This window comes from Balaenoptera physalus (genome assembly GCF_965194825.1).
Source record: "Balaenoptera physalus genome assembly, chromosome: X".
NCBI classification, from domain to species: Eukaryota; Metazoa; Chordata; class Mammalia; order Artiodactyla; family Balaenopteridae; genus Balaenoptera; species Balaenoptera physalus.
In genome coordinates, this window is record NC_138903.1 from 61,043,974 (window position 1) to 61,069,044 (window position 25,071).

At 35.5% G+C, this 25,071-nt stretch overlaps 2 protein-coding genes and 1 pseudogene across 3 annotated transcripts in view; 1 reads left to right on the forward strand and 2 right to left on the reverse strand.

The window, feature by feature from the left end:
* TEX11 (testis expressed 11) overlaps positions 1 to 25,071 on the reverse strand; it is a 373,633-nt gene that overhangs the window by 150,440 nt on the left and 198,122 nt on the right. The gene's annotated exons all lie outside the window — the stretch shown is intronic.
* Positions 1 to 25,071, reverse strand: part of LOC309652341 (tigger transposable element-derived protein 1-like) — a 162,919-nt gene that overhangs the window by 49,794 nt on the left and 88,054 nt on the right. The gene's annotated exons all lie outside the window — the stretch shown is intronic.
* Positions 6,896 to 25,071, forward strand: part of LOC309652343 (uncharacterized protein KIAA1143 homolog pseudogene) — a 209,720-nt pseudogene continuing 191,544 nt past the window's right edge. Inside the window, exon 1 of the transcript XR_014268761.1 lies at positions 6,896 to 15,141. The product of XR_014268761.1 is annotated as an uncharacterized protein KIAA1143 homolog pseudogene (transcript). The remainder of the gene's footprint in view (positions 15,142 to 25,071) is intronic.

Below are 25,071 nucleotides of genomic sequence, written 5' to 3' on the forward strand. Positions count from 1 at the left end.
CCAAGAGCATTCCATGGAGGAAAAAAAACTGTCTTGCCGATAAACGGTGCAGGGACAACTGGATATCCATAAGCAAAAGAATGAAATTGGACCTTTACCTTACACCATATACAAAAATGAACTCAAAACGGATCAAAGACCTAAATGGAAGAGCTAAAATATAAAACTTTTAGAAGAAAATATAAGGGAAAAATCTTTACAACACTGGATTTGGCAATGATTTCTTTGATATGACACCAAAAGCACAAGTAACAAAAGTAAAAATAAACTGGACTATGTCAAAATTTTTAAATTTTGTGTATCAAAGAACACAATCAACAGAGTGAAAAGGCCACCTATGAAATGGGAGAAAATATTTGCAAATCATACGTCTGATACAGAGTTAATATCCAGATATATAAAGAACACCTAAAACTCAACAACAAAAAATCAACTGACTTAAAAATGGGCAAAGGGCTTGAATAGAAATTTTTCCAAAGAAGATATACAAGTGGCAAAAATCACATGAAATACTTGACATCACTAATGATTAGGGAAATGCAAATCACAGCGACAATGAGATACACCTCACACCCATTAGGATGGCTACTGTCACAAAAACAAAAAATAACAAGTGTTGGCAAGAATGTGGGAATACTGGAAACCTGTGCACTGTTGCTGGGAATGTAAAATGGTGCAGCCACTATGGAAAACAGTATGGTGATTCCTTTAAAAAATTAAAAACAGAATTTCCATATGATCTACTAATTCTACTTCTGGGTATAAACCCAAAATAACTGAAAGCAAGGTCTCAAAGAAATATTTTTACACCCACTTGCATAGCAGTATTATTCACAATAGCCAAAAGGTGCAAGTAATACAAGTCTCCATTGATGGATGAATGGATAAACAAAATGCAGTATATACACACAGTGGAATATTATTCAGCCTTTCAAAAGGAGGAAATTCTGACACATGCTACAACACGGATGAACCTTGAGGACACTATGCTAAATGAAATACAATAGTAACAAAAGGAACAATAGTGTATGATTTCACTAATATGAGGTACTTACAGTAGTCAAATTCATAGAGACGGAAAGTAGAATGGTGTATGCCAGGGACTGGGAAAGGGGAGAATAGGGACTTGCTGCTTAATGGGTACAAAGTTTTAAATGTGCAAGATGAAAAGATCTCTGGAGTTTGGTTAATGCACTTAACACAATGAATGTTAATTGTAACAAACTTAACAATGTGAATATACTTAACACTGATGAACTGTACACTTAAAAATAGTTAACATGGTATGTTTTATGCTTTGTGTATTTTACCACAATTTAAAACTTCAAAAAATTTTTAATTAAAAAATGAAAATATCATAAATCGGTGTTGAGCTTTGTCAAAAGCCTTTTCTGCATCTATTGAAATGATCATATGGTTTTTATTCTTCAATTTGTTAATGTGGTGTATCACACTGATTGATTTGCATATACTGAAGAATCCTTGCATCCCTGGGATAAATCCCACTTGATCAGGGTGTATGATCCTTTTAATGTGTTGTTGGATTCAGTTTGCTAGTATTTTGTTGGGGATTTTAGCATCTCTGTTCATCAGTGATACTGGCCTGTAATTTTCTTTTTTGGGGTTATCTTTGTCTCATTTTGGTATCAGGGTGATGGTGGCCTCATAAAATGAGCTTGGGAGTGTTCTTTCCTCTGCAAATTTTTGGAAGAGTTTCAGAAGAGTAGGTGTTAACTCTTCTATAAATGTCTCATAGAATTCGCCTGTGAAGCCATCTGGTCTTGGACTTTTGTTTGTTGGAAGACTTTTAATCACAGTTTCAATTTCAGTACTTGTGACTGGTCTGTTCATATTTTCTATTTCTTCCTGGCTCAAACTTGGAAGGTTGTATCTTTCTAAGCATTTCTCCATTTCTTCTTCCATTTTATTGGCATATAGTTGCTTGTAGTAATCTCTCATGATCCTTTGTATTTCTGTGGTATCTGTTATAACATTTCCTTTTTCATTGCTAATTTAATTGATTTAATTCCTCTCCCTCTTTTTCTTGATGAGTCTGGCTAAAGGTTTATCAATTTTGTTCATCTTCTCAAAAAACCAGCTTTCAGTTTCATTGATCTTTGCTGCTATTGTCTTCATCTCTATTTCATTTATTTCTGCTGTGATCTTTATGATTTCTTTCCTTCTACTAACTTTCGGTTTTTTCTGTCTTCTTTCTCTGGTTGCTTTAGGTGTGAGGATAGGTGGTTTATATGAGATTTTTCTTGTTTCTTGAAGTAAGATTGTACTGCTATAAACTTCTCTCTTAGAACTGCTTTTGCAGTGTCCCATAGGTTTTGGATTGCTGTGTTTTCATTGTTGTTTGTCCCTAGGTATTTTTTGATATTCTCTTTGATTTCTTTCTTCAGTGATCCATTGAATACATAGTAACATATTGTTAGCCTCCATGGATTTGTGGTTTTTTACAGTTTTTTTTTCCTGTAACTGATTTCTAATCTCATAGTGTTGTCCAGAAAGTGGGCTTAGAGGGAACCTACCTCAACATAATAAAGGCCACATATGACAAACGTACAGCTAACATAATACTCAATGGTAAAAAGCTGAAAGCATTTCCTCTAAGATCAGTAACAAGACAAGGAGGTCCACTCTCGCCACTTTTATTCAACATAAGTTTTGGAAGTCCTAGCCATGGTTATCAGAGAAGAAGAAGAAATAAAAGGAATCCAAATTGGAAAAGAAGAAGTAAAACTGTCAGTGTTTGCAGATGACATGATACTATACATAGAAAAATCCTAAAGATGCTACTAGAAAACTACTAGAGTTCATCAATGAATCTGGTAAAGTTTCACAATAGAAAACTCATACACAGAAATCTCTTGCATTCCTATACACTAACAGTGAAAGATCAGAAAGAGAGATTAAGGAAACAATCCCATTTACCACTGCAACAAAAAGAATAAAATACCTATGAATAAACCTACTTAAAGAGACAAAAGACCTGTACTCAGAAAATTATAAGATACTGATGAAAGAAATCAAGGTGACACAGATGGAGAGATATACCATGTTCCTGAATTGAAGAATCAATATTGTCAAAATGACTATACTACCCAAAGCAATCTACAGATTCAATGCAATCCCTATCAAACTACCAATGGCATTTTTCACAGAACTAGAACAAAAAATTTCACAATCTGTTGGAAACACAAAAGACCCCAAAGAGACAAAGCAATCTTGAGAAAGGAAAACGGAGCTGGAGGAATCAGGCTCCCTGACTTCAGACTATACTTCAAAGCTACAGTAATCAAGACAGTATGGTACTGGCACAAAAACAGAAATATAGATCAATGGAATAGGATAAAAGTCCAGAGATAAATCCATGCACTTATGGTCACCAAATCTATGACAAAGGAGGTAAGAATATACAATGGAGAAAAGACAGTCTCTCCAATAAGTGGTGCTGGGAAAACTGGACAGCTATATGTCAAAGAATGAAATTAGAACACTTGCTAACACCGTACACAAAAATAAACCCAAAATGGATTAAAGACCTAAATGTAAGGCTGGATACTATAAAACTCTTAGAGGAAAACATAGGCACAAGACTCTTTGACATAAATAGTAGCAAGATCTTTTTTGATCCACCTCCTAGAGTAATGAAAATAAAAACAAACAAATGTGATCTTATTAAACTTAAAAGCTTTTGCACAGCAAAGGAAACCATAAAAAAAACGAAAAGACAACCCTCAGAAGGGGAGAAAATATGTGAAGACAAGGATTAATCTCCAAAATATACAAACAGCTCACACAGCTCATTATCAGAAAAACAAACTACCCAATCAAAAAATGGGCGGAAGATCTAAATAGACATTTCTCCAAAGAAAACATACAGATGGCTAAAAACCACATGAAAAGATGCTCAACATCACTAATTATTAGAGAAATGAAAATCAAAACTACAATGAGGTATCACCTCACACCAGTCAAAATGGCCATCATCAAAAAGTCTACAAGTAATAAATGCTGGAGAGGATGTGCCTAAAAGGGAACCCTCCTACACTGTTGGTGGGAATGTAAACTGGTACAGCCACTATGGAGAACAGTATGGAGGATCCTTAAAAAATGGAAAATAGAGCTACCATATGATCCAGCAATCCCACTCCTGGGCATATACCCGGAGAAAACCATAATTCAAAAAGATACATGCACCCCAGTGTTCATCACAGCACTATTCACAATAGGCAGGACATGGAAGCAACCTAAGAGTCCATCAACAGATGAATGGATAAAGAAAATGTGGTACATATATACAATGGAACATTACTCAGCCATAAAAAAGAACGAAATAATGCCATTTGCAGTGACATGGGTGGACCCAGAGATTGTCATACTGAGTGAAGTAAGTCAGACAGAGAAAGACAAATATCATATGATATCACTTATATGTGGAATCTTTAAAAAGGGTACAAATGAACTTATCTACAAAACCGAAAGAGTCACACATGTAAAAATAAACTTATGGTTACCAGGGGATAAGGGTGGGGGGAGGATAAATTGGAAGATTGGGATTGACACATACACACTACTATATATAAAATAGATAACTAATAAGGACCTACTGTATAGCACAGGGAACTCTACTCCATATTCTGTAATGGCCTATATGGGAAAAGAATCTAAAAATAGTGGATGTATGTATTTGTATAACAGAATCACTTTGCTGTATACCTGAAACTAACACAACACTGTAAATCAATTATACCCCAATAAAAATTTTTTTAAATGAAAATAATAAAAATAAAGCTGAAATTTCCCTGCACTTCTACCCTATCCTAGTCACCTTCTCAGAGGTAACCACTCCTCTTGATGCATTTATATGCACATCTATACCTACAGAAACATAGTTTTAAAATACATAAATGATATATTATGTATACTTTGCTTCTTTTCCTCTCAACAATGTCATAGAGATTATATATAGATTTACCTCATTCTTTTTAGCTGCCACATAGTATTTTATAGTATAGAGATACTTTACTCTTTTTATCTATTCCTCTATTGATGATATTCAGAATACTTTCAATGTTTTCTTTTTTTTAATGTTTATTTTCTTATTAGTCATCCATTTTATAAATATCAGTGTATACATGTCAATCCTAATCTCCCAATTCAACACACCACAACCCCCACCCCCTGCCGCTTTCCCCCCTTGGTGACCATACTTTTGTTCTCTACATCTGTGTCTCAATTTCTGCTCTGCAAACCGGTTCATTTGTACCATTTTCCAGGTTCCACATATATGTGTTAATATATGATATTTGTTTTTCTCTCTGACTTACTTCACTCTGTATGACAGTCTCTAGATGCATCCATGTGTCTACAAATGACCTAATTTCGTTCCTTTTTGTGGCTGAGTAACATTCCATTGTATATGTGCCACATCTTCTTTATCCATTCATCTGTCGATGGGCATTTAGGTTGCTTCCATGACCTGGCTATTGTAAATAGTGCTGCAATGAACATTAGGGTGCATGTGTCTCTTTGAATTATGCGTTTCTCTGGGTATATGTCCAGTAGTGGGATCGCTGGATCATATGGTAATTCTATTTTTAGTTCTTTAAGGAACCTCCATACTGTTCTCCATAGTGGCTGTATCAATTTACATTCCCACCAACAGTGCAAGAGGGTTCCCTTTTCTCCACACACTCTCCAGCATTTGCTGTTTGTAGATTTTCTGATGACGCCAATTCTAACTGGTGTGAGGTGGTACCTCATAGTTTTGATTTGCATTTCTAATAATTAGTGATGTTGAGCAGCTTTTCATATGCTTCTTGGCCATCTGTATGTCTCAACGTTTTCTTATTACAATGCTCCAGAAAATATCCTTGTAAACATATGAACTAACACATAAAAATACGAATGAGTAAAACTGCTGAGTATGAGCACTTTATATTTTGATGCTGTTACTTTGTCCTCCAAAAGGGTAGGTGCTGGAGAAGCTGGCAACCTGGAAACACCAATGGGTGCATATAAAAATTCAAATTCCCACCAGCAACCCCTGATATAATGAAACTTCAGTTTTTGCCAGTTCAATGCTTAGTCAACTATCTTGAATCAGAAGGCTTTGCATAAAGTTCTGTTTAAGTTTTAGATGCTTACCATCCATTTTCTCCTAGTATTCTCTTTCACCACTTACCAAAAAAAGAGGAAAAATATCCCTACCCTAATATCAGAAAACAACTATATGGATATATTGATAGATACAAAATCATTTAATACAGATTTACTATACAGAAATCTATATGAAAGGAAAACAAAGTCTCAAGTTTGAAACGGCCTTTTCTATCGCTGATTCTAGAGAAAAATAATAATAAATTAATAAAACCATTCTGGCCATGCAAAGCCCAAATTTTCTTCTAACATTACAGATGTGGAATATTTACTGGCATGACACTGTTATTACAAACAAGACAATGTTTTATCTGCTTTCAGGAAACTTTTTCATTCCAGCATAAGGAGAGTCAGTAACGAAAGGTTACAAATATTAATTGAGTATATGTTCTGTGCCAGGTACTGTGCTAAGCAACTTATACACATTATCTTATTTAACTTTTATAAAACACCATAAAGTGTGTTGCATCATACTCATTTTGCAGCTGAAGCTCAGAAAGGAGAAAAACACATAAAATGGACTCAAGGTTACATAACCAAAAGTTGCATTCAGAATTTGAACCCAGGTCCGTTTGACTGCAGAGTTTTTCCCCACTGTATTCCACTGACTTCTTTTGAAAATAACATTCAGGGTCACAACAATAACAATGGTGATAGATGTGATTCAAAGGAAAGTGATTTAACTTCCACATTGTCTTCATTAATTCAAGTTACTATAAATCACTATTTTTTTAATAAATCACTTTTAATTGATTCCTCTTCCTTCTATGAGAGCTCTCTACACATGCTAAAGAAATGGAGAAAATAAATGCTTACAATTAGGATCTAATAAATTATATGAACTGCCACCAGGAATATGCCATTATCTTTCCTTTGCCTATACTTTTATTCTTTTATTTCTATTATTTTTTTAATTAAAAGTTTTTTAAATTTTTAGTTATTTATTTTTTGGCTGAGTTGGGTCTTTGTTGCTGCGCACAGGCTTTTTCTAGTTGCAGCAAGCGGGGGCTACTCTTGGTTGCAGTGTGCGGGCTTCTTGCTGTGGTGGCTTCTCTTGTTGTGTAGCACAGGTTCTAGGCGAGCAGGCTTCAGTAGTTGCAGCATGAGGCTCAGTAGTTGTGGCACGCGGGCTCTAGAGTGTGCAGGCTTTAGTAGTTGTGGCGTGTGGGGCTCAGTAGTTGTGGCTCGTGGGCTCTAGAGCTCAGGCTCAGTAGTTGTGGCACATGGGCTTATTAGTTGCTCCGTGGCATGTGGGATCTTCCCGGAACAGGGATTGAACCCGTGTCTCCTGCACTGGCAGGCGGATTCTTAACCACTGCACCACCAGGGAAGCCCCTGCCCATACTTTTATATTTGGACATATATGGTTGCCAAGAGACGAAGAAAGGAACAAAGGATCTACAGAACAGTCAGAAGACAATTAACAAAATGGCAACAGGAAGTCCTTACCAATCAATAATTACTTTAAATGTAAATGAATGAAATTCTTCAATTGAAAGATACAGAATGACTGAATGGATTAGAAAACAAAAAAGATCAACAAAGTCCATAAAGAAAGACAAAGAAGGACACTATGTAATGATAAAGGGATCAATAAAAGAAGAGGATATCACATTCTTTAACATATATGCTCCCAACATAGGAGGTCCTAAATATATAAAACAAATACTAACAGGCATAAAGGGAGAAACTGACAGGAATACAATTTTATAGTAGACTTTGGTACTCCCTGACATCAATGGACAGATCTTCCAGACAGAAAATCAATAAGGAAACAGACGTCCTAAATGATGCAACAGAACAGTTGGATTTAATTGATATCTATAGGACACTATATCCAAAAAAACCAGAATACACATTCTTTTCAAGCGTGCATGGAACATTGTCTAGGATAGACCACATACTTGGACACAAAACAAGGCTCAACAAATTTAAGAGGATAGAAATTATTTCAAGCATCTTTTCTGACCACAATGGTATGAAAATAGAAATCAACCACAGAAAGAAACATGGGGGGAAAAATGATCACATGGAGACTAAACAATATGCTACAGAAAAAACAGTGGGTCAATGATGAAATCAAAGCAGAAATCAGAAAATGCTTCGAGACAAATGATAATGAAAATATAACCTTACAAAATTAATGAGATGCAGCAAAAGCAGTGCTAAGAGGGAAGTTCATATTGATGCATGCCTTCCTCAAGAAAAAAGAAAATCTCAAACAACATATCACCTAAAAATATCATCTACCACCTAAAATAACTAGAAAAAGAAGAACAAACAAAACACAAAGCTAGCAGAAGGATGGAAATAATAAATATCAGAGAGGAAATAAATAAAATAGAGATAAAAAACAACAGTAAAGATCAATAAAACCATGAGCTATTTTTTCAAAGATAACCAAAATCAAGAAACCTCTAGCCAGGCTCATGAACAGCAAAAGAGAGAGAATCCAAATAAACAAAATAAGAAATGAAAGTGGAGAAATAACCAATGCTGTGGAAATATAAAAAAATCATAAGAGAATACTATGAACAGTTATATGCCAACAAACTGGACAACCAAGAAGAAATGAACAAGTTTCTAAAAACATACAGCCTATCAAAATTGAGTCAAGAAAAATCAGATAACTAGAAGTGAAATAGAATGTATAATTAAAAAAAAAACTCCTTGCAAACAAAAGTCCAGGACCAGATGGCTTCACTGGGGAATTCTACCAAACATACGAAGAACTTACACCAATCCTTCTGAAAATATTCCAAAAGACTGAAGAGGAGGGAACACTCCCAAATTCATTCTATGAAGCCACCATCACCCTGTTGCCAAAACCAAACAAAGGCACTACAAAAAAAGAAAATTATATGCCAATGTCTTTGATAAATATAGATGCAAATATTCTCAACAAAATATTAGCAAACTGAATCCAACAATACATAAAAAGGATCATACACCATGATCAAGCTGGATTCATTCCAGGGTTGCAAGGATGGTTCAACATATGCCAATCAATCAATATGATACACCACACTAACAAAAGAAAATACAAAAACCATATGATCGCTCTGTACAGTCTCCAGGCGGCGGGGGGATCCTGTTTTTCCCTAGCGCGGCTATGAGCAAGCGGAACCAGGTGTCGTACGTGCGGCCAGCCGAGCCGGCGCTCCTGGCCCACTTCAAGGAACGGATCGGCTACAAGGAAGGGCCCACAGTAGAAACCAAGAGAATCCAGCTTCAGCTCCCAGGTGAAGATGGTGATCACAGTGACAAAGAAGATGAACAGCCCCAGGTGGTGGTTTTTAAAAGGGGAGACCTATCAGTTGAAGAAGTCATGAAAATTAAAACAGAAATAAAGGCTGCCAAAGCAGATGAAGAATCAGCTGATGGAAGAATTATGTATCGAAAACCAGTCAAGCATTCCTCAGATGAAAAATATTCCAGTTTAACAGCAAGCTCAAAAAAGAAGAAGACAAATGAAGAAGATGAAATAAATAAGCAGGGTTCAGTTAAAAAAAACTCACGAAAGCAAATCAAAAATAGTAGCCTCCCTTCTCTTGACAATGAAGATGAAAATGAATAAGTGTAAATAAATATTTTGGACTTCGTCTTCTTTAAGAACATACTGGGTATTTTTTAAAATAACATCTATTTTTCCTATTATAATACAAGTTCAGGGACTTCCCTGGTTGTCCAGTGGTTAAGACTCCATGCTTCCACTGCAGGGGGCACAGGTTCGATCCCTGGTTGGGGAGCTAAGATTCCATATGCTGCACGGTGTGTCCAAAAAATAAAAATAAAACATAAAAAGAATACAAGTTCATTGGAGAAAATTTAGAAAATACAGAAAACATTCAGTAAGATAAAACATATCTATCCATCAATACCGTTTTGACCTGAACTGCTAACACTCTAGACATTAACTACCACTAACATTTTGTTATTTCCTGTGTGTGGGATGTTTGTGTATGTAAATTATATTTTTCTAAACAAAATTGTGATTGTATTCTGTATGTTCTCAGTCCTGCTTCTCACTTGACATTGTATCACGAGCATTTTTCTAGGTCAGTAAAATTCAAAATCCTGACATTAATAGCTACAGAGGATTTTGTAATTAAACAGATCTTGTGTTTTGTCTTCCTCTTCAGCAGAACCTCACTTTGGATGAGGGAGATGATCATGTGCCTAGTTACTAATACTTCCCCAGGTCCTGCTAAGGGTAGCCATGTGACAGCTCTGGTAAGTTAAGAGATATAAGTGGATCTTGAACAAGTAAGGATCTAATACAGGTGACCATGATACAAGTTAGGATCTACTGAATCACATGGTGACTATTATTGATTACATGGTTAAAAAAAAAAGATACAAGTGGAAGTCTGCTTACTAGGGTTTTTGATACAAAAGGACAGATTTGGAAAGCGTGAACCTTTGTCCTCTCTCCATCCTGCCTGGAGCACAAACATGAAACCAAGAAGTACCAGAGCCATTCTGGGGCATGAAGAAGACAGCCACTTGTTCTGGGTGGTACAGTGGAAAGACTCGAGGAGCTTGGATCATGATGGCATGCCTGGAGGAGCTGCTGTACTAGCCTTGGACTTACTGATACATGAGGATAAACACCCTCTTAGTTAAGCCTCTGTCAGGTTTCTGTCACATGCAGCCTAATGATACAGTGGTAGAATGTGTGTGCACAGAAATCTCCAAGTGTATTTCTGATGATTTCCTTAGAATGAGTTGCTGGAAGCAGAATTACTAGATCAAAGTATTCGAATATTTCTAAAGCTTTTCGTGCTTTCTTTCAAATTGCTTCCTAGGTGGTTTTTACCATTTTATTCATACCATGTACAAGAGCCCACGTCACGTCATCCATGATGCATTCAATTTGATGCTTTGAAAATGGTGTTTAATAGTTATGTTTAACTGGCATTTTCTTTGATTGACCAGGGAAGCTAAACTGTTTTTCATGTTACCTATCAATTTTCCTCATTACTGCAAGTCAACCAAGACTGGAGACTTGTCAAGATCCCATTCTTCACCAGCCAGAAATTAGGAATTTCAGAGATTCCATGTTATGAATTTGGTGCCACATCTATCTTTCAGCCACTTTAAGACCTAGTGTAAAGAATCCTCAAAAGTGATTCATGTGAGTGGGCTAGTGAGTCCTGAAATAGGCTCTAAATTATACAAACTAGTCCAGAAGCCATTCCTAGTACTATCTTTAATGTATACTCACTTGTAACAAGCCAGGGTTTTTTCTAATCTGTATCATTGCTACATCTATTCTTGTACCAACACCCCACTGCTTTAATTACTGTAAATTTTAGTATGTCTTAGCATTTACAGGTGGGAGTCTTCAGGGCAGGGACTTTGTCTTACCTCTGTACCCTCAGTACCCAGAACAGTACCTAACATACTAAAAGCAAAATAAATATAGTTAGAAAAATTAAAAAAACCCATATGATCAACTCAATAGATGCAGAAAAAGCATTTGATAAAATTCAACATCCATTCATGATGAAAACTCTCACCCATCAAAGTGGGTATAAAGGGAAAACATCTCAACATAATAAAAGCCATTTACGGCAAACCAACAGCCAACATAATACTTAATGGTGAAAAGCTGAAAGGCTTCCTGCTAAATTCAGGAACAAGACAAAGATGCCCATTCTCATCACTTCTATTTAACATAGTATTGGAAGTCCTAGCCACAGCAATCAGACAAGAAAAAGAAATAAAAGGTATCCAGATTGGAAGGGAAGACGTTAAACTGTGACTATTTGCAGATAACATGATATTCTGTATAGAGAACCCTAAAGATTCCACACAAAAACTATTAGAACCAATAAATGAATTCCACAATGTAGCAGGATACAAGATTAACATACAGAAATTGGTTGTATTTCTTCACGCAAACAATGAAATATCAGAAAAAGAAAGTTTCAAAAAATTCTGTTTAAAATTGCGTCAAAAAAAAATAAAATACCTACAAATAAAATTAAACAAGGAGGTGAAGGACCTGTATGCTGAAAACGATAACACACTGATAATGGAAACTGAAGATGATTCAAAGAAACGGAAATATATCCCATGCTCTAGGATTGGAAGAATTTATGTTGTTAATATGGCCATACTACCCAAAGCAATCTACAGATTTAATGTGATCCCTATCAAAATATCCATGGTATTTTTCACAAAACCAGAACATATAATCCTAAAATTTATAATGAACCACAAAAGACCCAGAATTGTCAAAGCAATACAAAGGAAAAAGGACAAAGCTGGAGGCATAAACCTCCCAGACTGCAAACAATATTACAAAGCTACAGTAATCAAAACAGCATGGTATTGATACAAAAACAGACATATAGATCAATGGAACAATAGAGAGCCCAGAAATAAACCTACACACCTACGGTCAATTAACCCTCAACAAAAGAAGCAAAAATACACAATGGAGACAAGACAGTCTCCTCAGCAAGTGGTGATCGGAAAGCTGGACACCTACATGTAAACTGAAAAAATCAGAACACCATATATAAAAGTAAGCTCACACCATATATAAAAATAAGTGCAGAATGGTTTAAAGACCTAAATATAATATATGACACTGTAAAACTCCTAGAACAGAACATAGGCAAAACATTTTCAGACATAAATAATAGCAATATTTTCTTAATTCTGTCTCCCAAGGCAAAAGAAAAGCAAAAATAAACAAATGAGACCAAATCAAACTTAAAAGCTTTTGCACAGTAAGGGAAACCATCAACAAAACAAAAAAACAACCTACAGAATGTGAGAAAATATTTGCCAATGATGTAACCAACAAGGGGTTAAATGTCCAAAATATAAAAAGAGCTCATACAACTCAATATCAAAAAACCAAACAACTAAATCAAAAAGTGGGCAGAAAACTTAAACAGACATTTCTCCAAGACATACAGATGGCCAAAAGGCACATGAAAATATGCTCAACATCGCAAATCATTAGAGAAATGCAAATCACCACAATGAGGTATCATCAGTCAGAATGGCTATCATCAAAAAGTCTACAAATAATAAATGCTGCAGAGGGTGTGTAGAAAAGGGAACCTCTTATGCTGTTGGTGGGAATGTAAACTGGTGCAGCCCCTGTGGGGAAAAAGAACAAAATAATGCCATTTGCAGCAACATGGATGGATCTCGAGATTCTCATACTGAGTGAAGTAAGTCAGACAGAGAAAGACAAATATCATATGACATCACTTATATGTGGAATCTAAAAAAAATGGTACCAATAAACTTATTTACAAAACAGAAATAGAGTTACAGATGTAGAAAACAAACATGGCTACCAGGGGGCAAGCGTGAGGGAGGGATAAATTGGAAGACTGGGATTGACAAATACACACTACTATAGATAAAATAAATAATATGGGAGTACTGTATAGCACAGGGAACTCTTCTCAATACTCTGTAATGACCCATATGGGAAAAGAATCTAAAAGAGATTGGATATATGTATATGTATAACTTACTCACTTTGCTGTACAGCAGAAACTAACACAACATTGTAACTCAACTGTATTCCAATAAAAATTTTTTTAAAAGAATGACTATACTACACAAAGCAATCGACCGACTCAATGCAATCCCTATCAAACTACCAATGGCATTTTTCACAGAACTAGAACAAAAAATTTCACAATTTCTATGTAACCACAAAAGACCCCGAATAGCCAAAGCAATCTTGAGAAAGAAAAACGGAGCTGGAGGAATCAGGCTCCCTGACTTCAGACTATACTACAAAGCTACAGTAATCAAGACAATATGGCACTGGTGCAAAAACAGAAACATAGATCAATGGAACAGGATAGAAAGCCCAGAGATAAACCCATGAATATATGGTCACCTTATCTTCGATAAAGAGACAAGAATATATAATGGAGAAAAGACAGCCTCTTCAATAAGTGGTGCTGGGAAAACTGGACAGCTACATGTAAAAGAATGAAATTAGAATACTTCCTAACACCATACACAAAAATAAACTCAAAATGGATTAAAGACCTAAATGTAAGGCTAGACACTATAAAACTCTTAGAGGAAAACACAGGAAGAACACTCCATGACATAAATCACAGCAAGATCCTTTTTCACCCACCTTCCAGAGAAATGGAAATAAAAACAAAAATAAACAAATGGGACCTAATGAAACTTAAAAGCTTTTGCACAGCAAAGGAAACCATAAACAAGACAAAAAGACAGCCCTCAGAATGGGAGAAAATATTTGCAAACGAAGCAACTGACAAAGTATTAATCTCCAAAATATATAAGCCCCTCATGTCCCTCAATATCAAAAAAACAATCCAATCCAAAAATGGGCAGAAGACCTAAACAGACATTTCTCCAAAGAAGATATACAGATTGCCAACAAACACATGAAAGGATGCTCAACATCACTAATCATTAGAGAAATGCAAATCAAAACTACAGTGAGGTATCACCTCACACCAGTCAGAATGGCCATCATCAAAAACCTACAAACAATAAATGTTGGAGAGGGTGTGGAGAAAAGGGAACCCTCTTGCACTGTTGGTGGGAATGTAAATTAATACAGCCACTATGGAGAACAGTATGAGGTTCCTTAAAAAACTAAAAATAGAATTACCATATGACCCAGCAATCCCACTACTGGGCATATACCCTGAGAAAACTGTAATTCAAAAAGAGTCATGTACCAAAATGTTCACTGCAGCACTATTTACAATAGCCAGGACATGGAAGCAACCTAACTGTCCATTGACAGATAAATGGATAAAGAAGATGTGGTACATATATACAATGGAATATTACTCAGCCATAAAAAGAAACAAAATTGAGTTATTTGTATTGAGGTGGATAGACCTAGAGTTTGTTATACAGAGTGAAGTAAGTCAGAAAGAGAAAAACAAATACCATATGCTAACACATATATATGGAATCTAAAAGAAACAAACAAACATGGTTTTGAAGAACCTAGGGGCGGGACAGTAATAAAGACGCAGACGTAGAGAATGGACTCGAGGACTTGGGGAGGGGAAGGGTAAGCTGGGATGGTGAGAGATTGGCATGGACATATATAGACTACCTAATGTAAAATAGATAGCTAGTGGGAAACAGCCGCATAGCCCAGGGAGATCAGCTCAGTGCTTTGTGCCCACCTAGAGGAGTGGGATAGGTAGGGTGGGAGGGAGATGCAAGAGGGAGGAGATATGGGGATGTATGTATACATATAGCTGATTCACTTTGTTATACAGCAGAAACTAACACACCATTGTAAAGCAATTATACCCCAATAAAGATGTAAAAAAAAAAACCTGCCAGATATGTAATCAAGCTTTATTATTAACTGAATAATTGTACAAGCATGCTAACATAGTACAAACGTGTAAAAAATAGAAGCTATATTTTAAATTTGAAATCTAAAAATATAAACACTTAATTTATCAAATTTTCCTTTTGAAACTGATTATCTTCTTGATTCGGAAATAGAAAACCGAAACTTTTTCTTCTACACCAATATGTCAATGTCCACGCATACTGATAGGGAAGAAGTAGATACCTAAATGGAAATTTCGATAATGTTAGCAATAAGAAAGTAGATGAATGACTGACCAAAAGCAGTAAGTGTCTACTACATCTGATATTCCATATTTGTCTAATTAGAATTTAGTACCACACTATAGCGCAGGTCAATTTGTAGTTCTTTATTCACATTAGTAATATTAATTGAGAAAGGCAAAATAAACAATATTTTTCACTATTATAATGTTGGAAATCAGAAAACATATTCTTAAGAATTCAATCTTCAAGTCCAAAACTTTGAGTATGTAGTTCAGGTAATCACTTCCATCTTTGGAAACCAATTTCAGCATAGAAAAGTGAGTCATGAAGAACCTAGTGGCAAGATGGGAATAAAGACACAGACCTACTAGAGAATGGACTTGAGGATATGGGGAGGGGGAAGGGTAAGCTGGGACAAAGTGAGAGAGTGACATGGACATATATACACTACCAAACGTAAAATAGATAGCTAGTGGGAAGCAGCCGCATAGCACAGGGAGATCAGCTCAGTGCTTTGTGACCACCTGGAGGGGTGGGATGGGGAGGGTGGGAGGGGGGGAGATGCAAGAGGGAAGAGATATGGGAACATATGTATATGTATAACTGATTCACTTTGTTATAAAGCAGAAACTAACACACCATTGTAAAGCAATTATACTCCAATAAAGATGTTTAAAATAAATAAATGAATAAATAAATAAATTTTAAAAAGTGAGTCAGATTAGTCCCTGCCAAATGAGTTTCCCAAAGAAACGACTTCACTAAGAACATGTGAATTTAAATTTACATTCATTTACTTACTGCATTTGTGGAGAGATTCAGAGTGTTTACATGAGTTGTCATATTCACCACAGAGTCTTTGAGCTGAGGCAGAGGTTTTTCCCGTAGATGACGTGAATAAGTTTAATTATTTCAACAGTTCAAAAAGATCTCTTTAGCACCTGTCATGAATGCTGTGCTGCATCACCCAGATTTCCCCTTCAACACTAAAATATTTATTTCCAGGTTGCTCTTTAGGAATTACCTAGGCTGAAGAGAGCTACCTCATCCAAGGTTATGGCCCCTTCCCAAGGCAGCTGGCATCCAATGACTAGTAAACACTGGGCTAGACCTGGTTTTCTCACCCTAACAGAGGACAATTCTGAATGGCCATCCCAGCTTCAGAGCATCCCATGGGGTAAAGTTGAAGCCTTATGGTGACTTTACATCAGCCCAACTTCTCCCTTTACCTAGTCCTGCCTCCTTTCCTTTCCCTCATAGGTGTTGATCCTCAGACCACCCCTTAATAAATTATCTGTACACTAATCTCCATTTTTAAAATCCGCTTCTAGGGCAACCCAACCTGTGACAGCACCACATCCCCTTAAGCTCCAACAAGTAGAGGCAACTACTCTACTGTGCATCAAATTCACCCAGCAAAGCAATAATCTCTGTTGAAGCCACAGAAGAATATCCAGTATACATGTGTTATTACTACATCCACATGTTTCATTTTTAGCTTTTTAGCACAGTGTTTCCTGGTAAATTATATAATTAATAGACTTGTCTTATATTCTTAAAAAATACTTCCACCTTGGATTTAAGTTCCAAATCAAGATTTATCCTAATAACTAACCATTGCAGAAATATCTCCTGTAGTCACACTTAAATTTTTTTGATCAATCTAAATTAAACTTATACGACACAGGTACTATGTTCAAAAGTTCTGTCTTATCAAAATTTTCATTGACACCACAAGTAAATATGCTTTACTGTGCAGTATTACACATATCCATGCAACAGAAATACCACAAATAACTCTTTTAAAGCAACCTGTCTGATAAATTATCAGTCATACCTTCAACATGCCAAACAACAGCATTTCTGGTTAGATTTACACTTTAAACTTAAGAATACATTTTATGACTCACTCAGTAGACACACTTTTGTAAACTTGTCATCTTTAAAAGGGTTTAACGCCTGGGCAATTGTTTTCCTTAATATAAAACTATATAACTGCATTTCACAACAGGATAGCTTATTTTATTAACTTTCCAAAATAAACCTGGTTGAAATTTCAGTCCTGTTATTGAATTTGATAAGCTTTCATTACACTGCTTTTGTGTATACTAGCCACAGTTTCTACTTTATTTCATTTCATAATGAGCTATTAAGTTGTACTCATTTGATACCAACACACTTTTTTGCATATTAAACACAGGAATATTTTTTTACTTCCTTTCAGTCTAGCTTTCATTCCCTCACTTTTGATAGAGATGTGGATGCCATGAACATTTATTTTCCTCTTATATCTGCTATAAGAATAATGACACAAAGAAGATGATAAATGACAACTTGACACACAGGATATGGGAGAAAATAAGGCATTGTGGGGACTATGTCAAACTGGAGAATACATGTCCCACGTCTGAAGGTAACAACTGCCACTTGGTTCCAACTGATTATTGCTTAGTGGGAATATTGACCAAGTGTTTTCAGATTTTTTCCAATTTTTTCAAGAGAACTCAAAAATCCAAATTGTTATGTGAAATTGTTAAATGCTGGCAATTAATGCATCCCTATGCAACATATCTGTGGTCATATCCAGGTCATAGGTCCACTGATTTGCAAACTCACTCTTATGTGATAAATTCCTTTTGAATGTAGCATTGGGGGGATAAGTTTCTCAGCCTTGAAGTCTGCAAAATTCAGAATCTCTAGAAATTAAACAAGCCTTAAGCAACCAATGAATCACAGAAGAAATCACAAGGGAGATTAGAAAATACTTAGGGAAGAATAAAAATGAAAACACAACATACCAAAACTTATGGGACACAGAAAAAGCAGTGCTATGGGAGAAATTTATAACTATAAAAGCTTACATTAAAACAAGAAAAGTCTCAAATCAACAACCTAACTTTAGAACTTAGGGAATTAGGAAAAGAACTAAACCAAAAGCTAGCAGAAGGGAGGAAATAATAAAATCAGAGCAGAAATAAATGAAATAGACGCCAGAAAAAAACAATAAAATACTCAATGAAACTAAGAGTTGATTTTTTTAAACGATAAAACAGACAAACCTTTAGCTAGATAGTTAACTAAGAAAAAAAGCGAGAAGACTCAAATAAATAAAATCAGAGATGAAAGAGGAGACATTAGGACTGATGCCACAGAAATCAAAAGGATTATAAAAGACTACTACTAAAACTTATACACTAATAAATTAGATAACCTAGAAGAAATAAATGCATGAATTCCTAGAAATATATCATGCACCAAGCCTGAATCATGAAGAAATAGAAAACCTGACAGACGTATAACTAGTAAAGAGATTGAAGCAGTAATCAAAAACTTCTAACACAGAAAAGCGCAGGATCTGATGGCTTCACTCATAAATTCTACCAAATATTTAAAGAAGAATTAATGGCAGTTCTTCTCAAACTCTTCCAAAAAATTGAAGAGGAGGGAACACTTCCATACTTATTTATGATGCCAGCATTACCCTGATACAAAAACAGAAAAAGACACTCTGAGAAAAGAAAACAACAGGCCAATATCACTGATAAATATAGTGTAAAAATCCTCAACAAAATACTACCAAACCAAATTCAACAGCATATTAAAAAGATCATACACCATGACCAAGTGGGACTTATTCCTGGGATGTAAAGATGGTTCAAAATATAAAAATCAGTAAATGTTATATACCACATTAACAGGATGAAAGATAAAAATCACATGATCATCTCAACAAATGCAGAAGAATCATCTGAAAAATTCAACACCCTTTCATAATAAACACACTCAACAAGCTAAGGGTAGGAAACTACCTCAACATAATAAAAGCCATATGTGGGACTTCCCTGGTGGTCCAGTGGTAAAGAATCCGCCTTCCAATGCAGGGGACACGGGTTTGACCCCTGGTCAGTGAACTAAGATCCCACATGCCACAGGGCAACTAAGCCCACGTGCCACAACTACTGAGCTCACACGCCTCAATGAGAGAGCCTGCGTGCCACAAACTACAGAGCCCATAAGCTCTGGAGCCCGCACTAGAGACAGAAAAACCTGCACCCCACAACTAGAGAGAAGCCCTGCACGCCACAACAAAGTGCCCATGTGCCGCAACAAAAAGATCTCGCATGCCTCAACACAGATCCTGCATGCCGCAACTAAGGCCCAATGCAGTCAAGAAAGAAAGAGAGAGAGAGGGAGGGAAGGAAGGAAGGAAGGGAGGGAGGGAGGGAGGGAGGAAGGAAGGGAAGGAAGGAAGGAAGGAAGAAAATAAATTTTTTTAAAAAGCCATATTGGAAAAACCCATAGTGGACATCATACTCAATAGTGAAAGGCTGAAACTTTTTCCTCTAAGATCAGGAACAAGGCAAGGAGGCCTGCTTTAGCCACTTTTGTTCAACATAGTATTGGACATCCTAGCCAGAGAAATTAAGCAAGGAAAAGAAATAAAAGGCATCCATTCAAATTGGAAGGGAAGAAGTAAAATTATCTTTGTTCATAGATGATTATGATCTTATATGTAAAAAGCCCTAAAGATTCCACAAAAAAGTATTAAAACTAATAAATGAATTCAACAAAGTAGCAGGACACAAAGTCAACATGCAAAACTCAGTTGCATTTCTATATACAGACAATAAACAATCTGAAAAGAAAATTAAGAAAACAATCTCATATACAATAGCATAAAAAATAATTAAGCATTAACTTAACCAAGGAAGTGAAGGACTTGTATGATAAAATCTGTAAGACATTGCTAAACAAAATTAGAGTACATATAAATAAATGGAAAGAAATTCCATGTTCATGAATTGGAAGACAGTATTGTTAAGATGCCAATACTATCCAAAGTGATCTACAGATTAAATGAAGCCCCTATCAAAATCCCAATGATTTTTTTTGAAGAAATAGAAAAATTCATCCTAAAATTCATATGCAATCTCAAGGAATTCTGAAGAGTCAAAATGATTCTGAAAAAGAAGAACAAAGCTGGAGAACTCATATTAACTGATTTCAAAACTTACTACAAAATAACAGCTTAAAAAAAAAAAGCAATGGAAGAGAACAGAATACACGGAAATAAACTCACATATATATTCAAATGATTTTTGACAAGAGTGCCAAGACCATTCAATGGGGAAAAGACAGTCTTCTCAACAAATGATGCTGAGAAAACTAGTATCACATGCAAAAGAATGAAGTTGGACCCTTACTTTACACCATGTACAAAAATTAACTCAAAATGGATCCATGACCTAAATGTAAGACCTAAAACTATAAAACTCCTAGAAGAAAACAAAGGGGAAAATCTTCATGTCATTGGATTTGTTAATGATTTCTTAGATATGACACCAAAAGAACAGGAAACAAACAAACAGAAAAACCCACAAATTGGATTTTATGAAAAATTTTAAGTATTTTGCATCAGAAGGCACTATCAACAGAGTAAAAAGGCAACCCACAGAATGGAAGAAAATATTTGCAAATGATTTATATGATAAGGGATTAATATCCAGAATACATAGAGAACTCCTAAAACTCAACATTAAAAACCAAACGACTTGATTAAAAAATAGGCAGAGGACTAAAACAGACATTTCTCCAAAGAAGATATACAAATGGCCAAAAATGGCATGAAAAGGTGGTCAACATGACTAGTCATTAAGGAAATGCAAATCAAAACTACATGATCCCACCTCACACTCATTAGGATGGCTACTAATATATTTTTTTAAAAAAAGTTGATGAGAATGTAGAGAAATTGGAACTCTTGTGTACTGTTGGTGGGAATGCAAAATGGTACATCCACTGTGAAAACAGTATGACAGTTCCTCAAAAAATTAAAAATAGAATTACATTATCCAGCATTTCCACTTCTGGGCATATAACCAAAAGAATCGAAAGCATGTTCTCAAAGAAATATTTTTACACCCACATTCACAGCAGCATTAGTCATAATAGCTAAAACATGGAAGTTTTATCTTCCATCAGTAAATACATGGATAAGCAAAATGTGGTATATACATACAATGGAATATTCTTAAGCCTTAAAAAGGAACAAAATTCTGACACATGCTACAACATGGGTGAAACTTGAGGACATTATGTTAAGTGAAATGAGTCAATCACAAAAAGACAAATACTATATGATTCCACTTAAATAACGTACCTAGAGTAGTCAAATTCATAGAGATGAAAAGTAGAATGGTGGTTGCCAAGGACTGGGAGAAGTGGGGAACAGAGAGTTTATTGTTTAATGGGTAAAGAGTTTCAGTTTTGCAAGATGAAAGAGTTCTGGAGATGGACTGTGGTGATGTTTGCAGAATATGAATGTACTTGTTACCAATGAAGTGTACACTTTATGATTAATATAGTAAGTTATGTGTATTTTACCACAATAAAAAAAACTGGGAAAGAGTTTTATTGGGACACAGCCACCCACATTTGTTTATATATTGTCTATGGCTGCTTTTGCACTATAATGGCAGAGTTGAGGAGTTGTGACAGAAACTGTGTGGCCCACAAATCTAAAATATATACTATCTTGTCCTTTAAGAAAAAGTTTGCTAATCTGAATTAAATGAAGACAGGTGGGCATGCCTATGAACTCTGAGGATGACATAAACTGGGAGGAGTAGTTAATATACTGCATGACAGAATCAAAATTCACAAAAATCAGAACTGAAAAAAAATAGGCTGTAACAATCAGGTTGAAACTTAACAACTTATGAAGTATGTATGAGATAACAGAAAATATATGTTGGTCTCTGCCCCTGATTCTTAGAACTGAGCTTCTACAGCCCTTGTAATTTCCTAAAGTGATAAGAACACTAGGAGCATTGTTAAAATATCCATACTGCCCAAAGCAATCTACAGATTTAATGCAATCTACAGATTTAATGCAATCCCTATCAAAATACCCGTGACATTTTTCACAGAACTGGAACAAAAAATCCTAAAATTTATATGGAACCACAAAAGACTACAAACAGTCAAAGCAATCTTGAGAAAAAAGAATAAAGTTGGAGGTATCACACTCCCTGACTTCAGGCTCAGGCTATACTACAAAGCTACAGTAATCAAAACAGTATGGTACTGGCACAAACACAGACACATAGATCAATGCAACAGAATAGAGAGCCCAGAAATAAACCCACGCACCTATGGTCAATTAATCTACAACAAAGGAGGCAAAAATATACAACGGAGAAAAGACAGTCTCTTCAACAATTGGTGCTGGGAAAACTGGATAGCTACATGTAAAAGAATGGAATTAGAACATTTTCTCAGACAATATACAAAAATAAATTCAACATGGATTAAAGACCTAAACGTAAGATTGGAAATTATAAAACTCTTAGAAGAAAATATAGGCAGAACACTCTTTGACATAAATAGTAGCAGTTATTTTTTTGGATCTGTCTCCTAAGGCAAAGGAAACAGAAGCAAAAATAAACAAATGGGACCTAATTAAGTAAAAGCTCTTGCACAGCAAAGGAAACCATCAACAAAATGAAAAGATAACCTACTGAACAGGAGAAAATATTAGCAAATGATATGACCAATAGGGGTTAAGATGCAAAATATATCAACAGCTCATACAACTCAATATCAAGAAAACAAACAACCTGATTTTAAAAAGGGCAGAGGACCTGAATAGACATTTTTCCAAAGAAGACATACAGATGGCCAACAGGCACAAGAAAGATGCTCAACATCACTAATCATCAGAGAAATGCAAATCAAAACCACACTGAGATGTCACCTCACACCCGTCAGAATGGCTATGATCAAAAAGACCACAACTAACAAATGTTGGTTAGGATGTAGAGAAAAGGGAACCCTCTTGCACTGTTGGTGGGAATGTAAATTGGTGCAGCCACTGTGAAAAACAGTATGGAGGTTCCTCACAAAACTAAAACTAGAACTACCATATGATCCAGCAATTCCACTCCTGGGTATATATTCAAAACAAACAAAAACACTAATTTGAAAAGATACATGCACCCCAATGTTCATAGCAGCATTATTTACAACTTCCAAGATACAAAAGCAACCCATCAACAGATAAATGGATAAAGAAGATGTGGTATATATATAAAATGGAATGTTACTCAGCCATAAAAAAGAATGAAATCTTGCCATTGCAACAACATGGATGGACTTAGAGGGTATTATGCTTAGTGAAATAGGTCAGACATAGAAAGACAAATACTGTATGTTATCACTTATATGTGGAATCTAAAAACTAAAATGAATGAATGTAACAAAACAGAAATAGACTCACATATATAGAAAACAGAATAGTGGTTACCAATGAGGAGAGGGAAGGGGGTAGCGGCAAATAGGGGTAGGGGATTAAGAGGCACGAACTACTATGTATGAAATAAATAAACTACAAGGATATATTGTACACCACAGGGAATATAGTCAGTATTTTATAATAACTTTAAATGGAGTATAATCTATAAAAATATTGAATCACTATGTTGTACACCTGACACTAATATAATATTGTAAATCAACTATACTTCAATTTAAAAAATTAAAAAATTAAACAAAACAGTGGTTCTCAGAACCACCTGGAGGACTAATATAGAATACAGAGGTCTGGGCTTGTTGGAGTAAGGTAGGGCCTGATCTCTCTGTTTTTACCACATTCCCTAGTGATTATTTTTTAATAAGCTTTATTGAGGTATAATTCACATACCATACAATTCATCCATTTAAAGTATATGATTCAATGGTTTTTAGTATATTCCCAGAGTTGTGCAACCATCATACAATTTTAGAACATTTTCATTATACCAAAAAGAGACCCCATGCCCATTAGTAGTTACTCCCCATATCCCCCCAATTCTCGAAGCCCTAGGCAACAACAAATCTACTATCTGTTTCTATAAATGTGCCTGTTCTGGAAATATCATATAAATGGAATGATACAATATGTGTTCTTTGTGACTGGCTTCTTTCATTTAGCATGTTTTTAAGGTTCATCCATGTTATAACATGTATCAGTACTCTGTTTCTTTTTATTGCCAAATGAGTATACTATATTTTGTTTATCTTTTCATCAGTTGATAGACATTTTGGTTGTTTCCACATTTGATTATTAAAAATAATGCTGTTATGAACATTCATATACACGTGTTTGTATGGACACGTTTCCTCTTTAACTTAGGAGTGGAACTGCTGGGTCATATGGTAACTCTATTTAACTCATTGAGGAACTAACAGGCTGTTTCCAAAGTGGCTGCACCATTTTACATTCCCACCAGCAGTGTATGAGGGTTACAATTTTTCCACATCCTTGTCAATTTCTGTTATTATCTATCGTTT